This window comes from Pleurodeles waltl, chromosome 8 (assembly GCF_031143425.1).
Source record: "Pleurodeles waltl isolate 20211129_DDA chromosome 8, aPleWal1.hap1.20221129, whole genome shotgun sequence".
NCBI classification, from domain to species: domain Eukaryota; kingdom Metazoa; phylum Chordata; class Amphibia; order Caudata; family Salamandridae; genus Pleurodeles; species Pleurodeles waltl.
The window spans coordinates 1,346,294,254-1,346,303,195 of NC_090447.1; positions in this window are offsets into that span (position 1 = coordinate 1,346,294,254).

Sequence of the window (8,942 nt, forward strand, 5' to 3'; positions counted from 1 at the left end):
ACACACTGAGGTGTGTGTTGCCCCTTCACAACCACCACCACCAAGGGCAGAGGAGGCAACACACACATCAGAAGATGAAGACCAGGAACAGATCACCTTCACACGTAAAAGTACCCAGAAGCACTAGTTCCTGCCACATGGCCACCTATTACCAAGGTCCTACGCTTCCTAACATGCCAGTCTTGCAACAACTGTACTCAAGCACTGTTCTGCAAACCACTGTCTATCTTGTCAGCCTGCCCTGTGATTGTTTCTCACTAACTCATTGGCAAATCCTGTCCCTCTGCACTGTCTGACACTTCACCCCAGCATGTCCAATGTAATGTCCTTTTGCACTTGTGTAGGATCACAATGGAAGATGTCACTATAATGGACTCACAATCATGGACAATGTACATATAGCACTACAGCACTTTTCAATAAATAGCACTTACACAACCACTTTGTCTTTGTGTAATGTGACACATCAACCGTGCAGTAGACCACTGAATTTTTTCTCCTGTCAAATAACATAGCTTGTCAATACAACTGTCCTGAAATAATGTAGGCTAATAACTATGCACAGTGGCCTGGATTCTACCACATTCTGCCCTTCCTGAGGGTAATATCTGAGGAAAAGAGAAACTATACACCATAATTCTATGTTGGACAGAATAATGCATCCTCAAGGGATATCTAAACCATAAAATAGTGCCTTCAAAATGTTGCTTCAATGCAAAACTAACACATGTAGCTTTGCCCACAAATATAAGCGAACAGTCACCAAACTGCATGAATGGAGGTGTATGAGTTTACATCCAAATAGGTAATCATGCTGAACAGTGTAACAAATGATCTATGTGAGTTATGTACACTATAGTACAAGAGAGCTTACTACCACTCCTTGGACATCAGACTGCAGTCAGACATAACACAGTGTCCCCAATCATAAATCTGGAAGCACTGTATGTGACATTGAAAACATACATTATGAAAAAAACACGTTGGGATCCATAGTAACTGTGATTGGTGGCTGCAATGAATGGTCTAATCTTTGCAAGGTAGCTTTGGGATAGCTGCCAATGTTACAGCTCGGTTGGGATTTGTTAGCAGCATAGGACACAAAATGTAATACAAAAGAAAAACTGTACACTCATGTCAAGGCACTGATCTACAAGCATGTCACACATACTGTAAAGGGTTTACTACATATTTATTAAACAGTAAAAACAGAATTGAAAACTCGGGGAAAAGCCTTACCTACCCTAATCTATTCTAACTACTCATTACCCACAACTGTCCCTAACTAACCTAAGCTAAACTTACTTATCACATTTAATGAAACGTTCTAAACATCAACCCCTCCACCCCCCTTATAAGACGGGACACATGGAGGACAACAGATACTAACCTAAACACATACTATCCTATACTAAACAAATATGTATTTTTTTGTTTTAATTTTTATAGATTTTTTTTTTTAAACACACAAGAACCCCAACATTGCCCCCATCCACCCACCCGCCCACACACTCAAAATGAATCAGTAGAAATATTCAGGACCCCCCACCCACTAACACTAACTAAACTAACATCCTATACTAACCTAACACTAAGCCCCCTAAACCCACAATGTATAAGAATCAGCAAAGAGGAGGGAGGGGAGGGAATCATGTCCGCCAAAACTGCTACAGGTTGGCCCTCCGGAGGGTCCTCTTGATTGACCGCACCCGCCGGTTGATGTGTCGCACCTCCTGCCGCAGTTGACTCATCTTCCGCAGGACACGGTCCAATTTACGCTGCATATGTCCAAAAGCAGCAGGGTCAATGGCTGCAGCTGGGGTGATCTGGGTGCCAGCCGAGGAAGTGTGGGGCCTTGTAGTGTCCATGGCTGTGGGCTGCCCTGCAGGTGGTGCTGTGCTTGGGCCTGGAGCACTTGCTGAGGATGTTGCCGCAACGATCCCAGCTGCTGGTGGTGCCACCTGGGTGGTAATGGTGCTGGTGGTGGCTGTGGTGAGCAAAGAAGGGCCACCTTGTTGAAATGCCCTCCAGGCTCCGGAGGCCCATTCGTACCGGTATCTGCGGGCCATTTTTCATTACCCAGACTCTACTTGAAGTATGTGCTGATACCTCATTGCCCGCCGTTGAAACTCCCTGACCTGGATGGGTGTCATATTTGCAGCTGTGAAGACAAATAGAAAATCGAACATTAGGAACTGCATTGTGTGAAATGGCACAAGAAGTAAATCAGACAATACATCAATTGTACTTGTAAAAGCTCATATCATCATACAGATCATTGATTGTCCCTGAGGAAGTACATGGGAAGCCAGCCTACAAAGGTTCTATCACACATAGCACATCTAAACCCTACAAGATGGGTAACAATTGGCATGATTTTGGCCTCTATGTTCTGCCAGTTGTCAGCTAACAATCATGCTGCACATCCTCCGCCAATGCCAGGGCTGCAAATGTCATTGTACAGGATGGAAATCTAGGGCCACATGATCTGCAAGTTGTAAATGGACTTGCTAGTATAGTACTCATGTGCGAAACATGAGTGTGTATACTAGGTTCAGACAAAAGATTCACTGATTTACATGTCTGTGTACCAAACTTGTATCATCAGTCCTAGGTACACTATTCACAAACCCATGCCTGTGTTTGAGGGTGGGGGGTGGACTAACAACTAACAATTTCAAACAACAAGGACACCCAGGAAGCTTAGGAAATCTGGACATGTGTTTGGCTCAACACACACACCACAGGTAAGGAGTATCTCCAAATAGGAGACAGCAAACCCTTGACCAATCCCAGCGCCACACATGTTTGGAATTGCAGACCTTTGTCCACATCATTAACTACCAGTAAGCCATGACTTACAACAAACACAGAGATGCAAGAACACCCCAGGCCATGAGTTGCATGCACACCTAGGCCATTGCATTCAAGTGCCACATACTCGTAGCACTACATGTGGAGCTACATTTTGCTACGAAGTTCAACCTACAGTTTAATCAGTACATTAGCGAATTGGGAAGCAGAAACCTGTGGGTGAGCATTTTGCAGCCCCATTCTGGGGGAATTTGTGTCTGACTGGCTGACTAAATCACAAATTAGGTCCAGTGCAACTCTTTCTGATTCAAGTGTTATCCACATGACTCATCCCTATTCACACTGCAGGGCCTACAGGACTGACCTAGAATCCCTAAATAAGACAATAGGATAAGGTTGGCCAACTCAAAGATGGTGATAAAATGAAATTCCCCTCATGGAACAAAACAAAAGATTGGCCAGCGCATCACACCTTGCTATGTGTCCAACACACAGGAGTCCATCACACATCACCAGCAAACACAACACATAACAGACATATCAACACTCACTGGAGTTGTCTGGGTCCTTGAATCTAGCCACCTCACCAACAGTGTAGGGTGCCGGTCCACCTGTAAGGCATGGAAGGGAGAAATGTGCTCAATTTCTGTGCACTGTCCAACAATTCCAAAGACAAATACTATGTGTAAGATTACATAAGTAGGTAAAACCACTCAGACATGATGATACTGTGTCCGATATAGCACGGCTAACATGTACATACCATGGGTCTCCAGTAAGTGTTACACACATATCTGCAGATATGCAGTGGCCCTAACTATCATGTGGTGGCAAACATGCTCCTTCATTAGTGAGCAGACATAATAATGGAGTGTATTCGTCTCATCATGTGTATCCAAGAGAGACATCCAAAGCCACTTTCCGTGAGGACTGCATTACCAGTCAACCAGCCATTGTGACCTTGACAAATTTATGACACACAGATACAATGTACAGAGGGGCAGGGACAGTTGTTGGCCCTCATGTTGTTACAGTTTCTTCATTTGATGTGGCCCAGCTATGATGAGTTGCACCAGCCATAGAGATATGAACCCATGTGCATACCTTTGGCCAGCCATCCCTAAACGAAAGGTGGGACAACAAACTCCAAATACCAGTCTAAGATGTTAGCTGAGCGCAGCTAGAACTTGTTCCCTATGTGTCCAAAATCCAGATCTGACATGTATCCGAAATGAAGGAGGGGCACAATAATCCCTAATATTTTTAGAATTTCCATGATCGGTTTCCTTACACACTCACCAGACACACATGAGACATATGTTTGGGCCACATTGATATCATCAATTGACGTGAAGCCTGCACTCATTTTCAGCCTCATGTAGTGTTTCAAAAGTCAGTCTAGCTATTGCGTCAACAAATGTTGGTAATTAATTGGAAATTTCTATACCTCACAGGCAAAAGTGACCTATATCTATACATAAATGGCTCCTGATTTGTGTTGCTGTTTGACACAAAGGCGGCACTAACTTACATAATGCAAAAGTATTCAGTAAGTTTGCAGAGCTCTTGCTTCCTAACAGCTAGCAATTGTGGTCCTTAACAAAGTAGATATATGACCCTGTATGTTTCAGAAGCATTCCACACACTCAACAACATTGCCGGCAAATATTGTAAAAATCATCTGATGTCACTACAGAGCATTTAATTGTGCACATTTACATGATTTGTACTCACCAACAGGGCCACCAATCATAATCCCCAGGTGGTCCAGCAGATCTTTCTCTCTGGGGATAAGGTCAGCCCAGTGGTGCTTCAGCTGGTGGTCATTCCTTGGTGTCCAATAAATCCGTTGCAGGTGATGCAAGACCTTTGCCCACCGGAGCCTCCGTGCCTCAGTGTGATACCCCTGTATCACCTGCCTCAATCATAAGGGGTAGGAAATGGCACACCAGCCATATAAAATCACCCAGCTCCTCCTCACCCATCTTGCCAAGACGAGGCCTACCCACCATCTTAGCAGCAAAAGATAAATAGGGGATAAAGGGGAACAAAGGAGAATAGGGGGAAAGTAGAATAGGAAAAACTTAAACTAAACAACTAACACAGCCCAACTATACTCAAACTAACTCTACCCACAACAGACTCCCAACAAAACAAAGACAATACTTTACAACACAATTGTACATAAAATAACACTCAGACAGGATACAACAACAAGGTTTTATTCACAAAAAGACAATAAATAGACCACACAGGAGACAAAAGCACAATTTGACCAGACAAAACTCTCAACAGAGCCACACAGTTAGGAAGTATCACAGACTGCAAAGTGAAAGGGAAAGTACACCCACTGTACATAATCTGTAAACAGGATATCCTATTACATCACTTCCTGCCTAAATTGGCGGGCGTTTTTATCGTTATGCGTCAAAAACATTTGACGCATACAGTCTGCGCGTCATTTTTTTCGACGCACAGGAGTAGAAATGAGCCCGCATCCATATGTTTGGAAATAGTTTTACACTTAACCAATTTTCTGAGGTACAGTGTGGAAGATACAGCTCAGGGGCAATTGTTTTTTAGGGCATTATGCATAATTTTTCGGGCATAAGCGTCATTTTTTGACGCTTGTGCGCCATTTTTTTTACACATATGCGTCAAAATTTCAGGCATTAACTGGGATTGGGTCATTTTTACCATTCTGATGTTATATTACATTTGTGACAAAACTGAGATAGGCTGATTGCAACCACTTTGGCCATGACAGTGTATGGGCACATGTGAGACATCATACTACTGCGAACCATGATCCGCTACTTCATTTACAGGATTTTCACTCTTGACTGACGCACTAGATGGCCAAACGTGTGGCCTACATATCTGTAGTGCACAAATTGGGCATGTTTGACGTCAGGAGAGGATAGCAAGGTGACGCACATAAGTACAATACCTCAATGCCTATGGCTCAATGTGTGTGCATTGGCTACTAATGTAGTTGTTGACCCACTGTGTGTACATCACAAGATGCATCATTGCAAATATGCTTGTATGAATGTGAAGTCAATGTGTCCAACCCTCAGATGCAAGTCAGTGTGGAAATGAGAGAGGACATGTGTTAATCATACATGTAGCAACATCTGTTGTGTGCACTTCCTAGTTTTTGGGTAACGTAAACACCACAAATGACAAAGCATGCACCGGATAGATGGCAGACGCTTGTTCATGTCAATGGTCCAAAACTTGCCCATCACATGTCCTGGAATTTGGATACTGCTTCCTAGGCACTTGTTGGTGAACCCACGGTGAGTCAGGCATATGTACAGACTAAGGGGGTCATTACAACCTCGGCGGTCTTTTAACAAGACCGCCGAGGGACAGCCGTGCGGAAGACCGCCAGTAGTGGAGGTTTGCCGCTCAGCGTATTATGACTGTTGGCTGCTCACTGTCCTTTTTACGACGGAGAGCCGCCAACAGCCATACTGGCGGGCGGCGGGGAAGTGGAGGTTGCTCCACCTCCACCGCCACGCCAACAGAACACCGCCCAGCGAATCACGTCCTGTGATTCGGCACAGCGGTGTTCTGTTGGCGGTGTGGTGTCGACGGTGCAGCCCCCATGGCTCCCGTCCCCTCCCAGAGGATCGACGGACAAGGTAAGTCGATCGTCCGTTAGGGGAGGGGGGTGGGGGGTGTTGTGTGTTGTGTGGGTGCATGGGGGTGTGCGTCTGTGTATGTAGAGGGTGGGTGTGAGTGCGTGTATGCTTGCGGGTGTGTTGGGAATGAGTGTGTGTATGTCTGTATGTATGTCTGTATGGATGTGTGCGTGTATGTCTGTATATGGGTGTGCGTGTCTGACTGAGTGTGTGGATGTAGACATGTAAGTTGGTGTGTGTGCGTGTTTGTGTGTTGGTGGTGCCTGCGTGCGTGTCGTGTGTGTGTGAGTTATGTGATGTTGGGGGTCGGGGTGGGGAGGGGGGCCCTTCCACCTTTGGGGGGTGGCAGGGGTGGTGGGGGTTGTAGGGGAGGGAGTCGGGTGGGGGAGACCCCTATCAGTGCCATGGAAGGAATTCCCTGGCACTGATAGGGCTTACCGCCATGGATTTCATGGCGGTTCCTACAGCTGGAAATCCACGGCGGTAAGCCGGGTCGAAATACCGGCGGCGGTATTGTGACGGCCGCCGGGCTGGAGACCCAGGTCTCCAGCCCGGCGGTCATCCCCGCCCTGGCGGGCGGAACGGTGAAGCGGCAGATGACCGCCATGGTCATAATACGGAAAAAAAGACCGCCAGCCTGTTGGCGGTCTTACCGCCGCTTTAACACCGTCCGCCAGGGTTGTAATGACCCCCTAAGTGGGTACCATGGTATTGACACGGAAAGCCAAAGGTGAACCACAAATTTAATATCACGCCACAGTTGTGGTCATATGACTGAGCCACAACTCTCCTGTGGCAGTGGTGGACCAGCAGACGAAGCAGCTTGTGGCCACATATTTCCAGTGATCAATTGCACAGAGGTGTCTGGTTCATGTGTGTGGTCCAATGTTGATCCTGTATATTTTTAGGGGTCTATGTTGTCACAGTTACGTCCAGGTCTCATCATGAGTCAGTGGCGGCTATTCCTGTATCTACTGAGTATCCTTCGGAGATCAATAGAAGTAAAGCCAATGAGGACATATGAACCTACAGGGGGATGGTCCCACCCTGTCACTGCAGATGTGTTATGAGTCAACAGGGCAACCTTGGTGTGCTGAGTGAGATCATATATCAGGAGTCATGTTGCGGCAGGTGTCATTACAACATTTGTACACAGGTTGGCCTGTAAAGTTCCCACTGCATCTGGGAACATCATAGCCTCTGTGTTGATTAATCTTGCAGCTATTCAGCACGCACAGCCCATCAATATGTTGTGAGCAATGTGATTCAGCCTGTGAACTGTCAGGGTACTAACATGTGTGGACTTTTCATGCACATTATCAGAGGTTGCTGGTTCTGCTGGAGGCACCGTACCCAAACCCTGCATACGGCTATGGTACACTGTCACACTTTGTCGCTCATGCATACATGAGACCCAGACAAGGGATAGGCCATGATTTGGGTATTTGGAGACAAGTTCCCAATTATGGTATGATAAATAAGCAGATTATGCTAAGTAACTTATTTGAGTATGCATTGAGGAACCACCTGACAAAATACCCCCGGAGGATGTGAGGGTTGGGAAAGCAAGTATGATACATATGTAGCCACAAGCAACCTTTAGGGTAACGCACAGACAGGTGCCAGTCAGGCTGACAGGATGCAGGGTCAATCAGGATCCAGCAATTTCACAAGGTACATACTCAGTGGTCTGACTAAGACTGGTCGGAGGAAAAACAAGACAGTTGACATGGAAAACTGAGTTTGTCATGTGTTTTGGAAGGTTACACATAAACCCAAGGGCTGTGTTACACAGCGTATTTTTCTAGCAATGCATAACAGTGTAATCGACAAAATGGCAGCTTCCATGCTGTTCCAAGCATCTGCAAGGGCAGTGCATGTTCAAATGGGTGGTCTGCATGGAGGTGCTCACAGGTGTTTGCTGCATCAGTTTCTCACAAGTCCTATAGGTTATATTTGAGTTCAAATGGCCAACAGTACCTTTCACATGGGAAACAAACTACAGGTGAGAACAGGGCTTAGAAACTACAAGCCAGTGCATTATTTAACCTGACGTTCATGCAGACAGATGTACTATGACTATGGCATACCATACGAAAGGGTGAAGCCCACTGGATTACTATTGTTAGTCTGTGTGTGTGTAGAAGAGGGAATATCTGGGTACACATATTACCATTCCAGGGACCTTTTAAGACAGGTGGGGTGAGACCAGGAGCATGGGTGTGTCAGGACTTAGGACATGGGCTGACATGTACATGGAATGTCATGTGCCCAATGCTTGTCATAGGTGTGGCACTTGTGCTGTCTATGTTCTGCTTATATGGAATTCTAGTCACAGATAGTCCTTGCAAAGATAGGTGCTGTACGACTTACTGCTGTCAAGGGTCTGGTCATACATTCCTGTTACCAATGCAATAGCACATCCAGTACCTCATGTATGAGTCTTTTTTTTTCCCTTATTGACTGATGGTGTCTTAC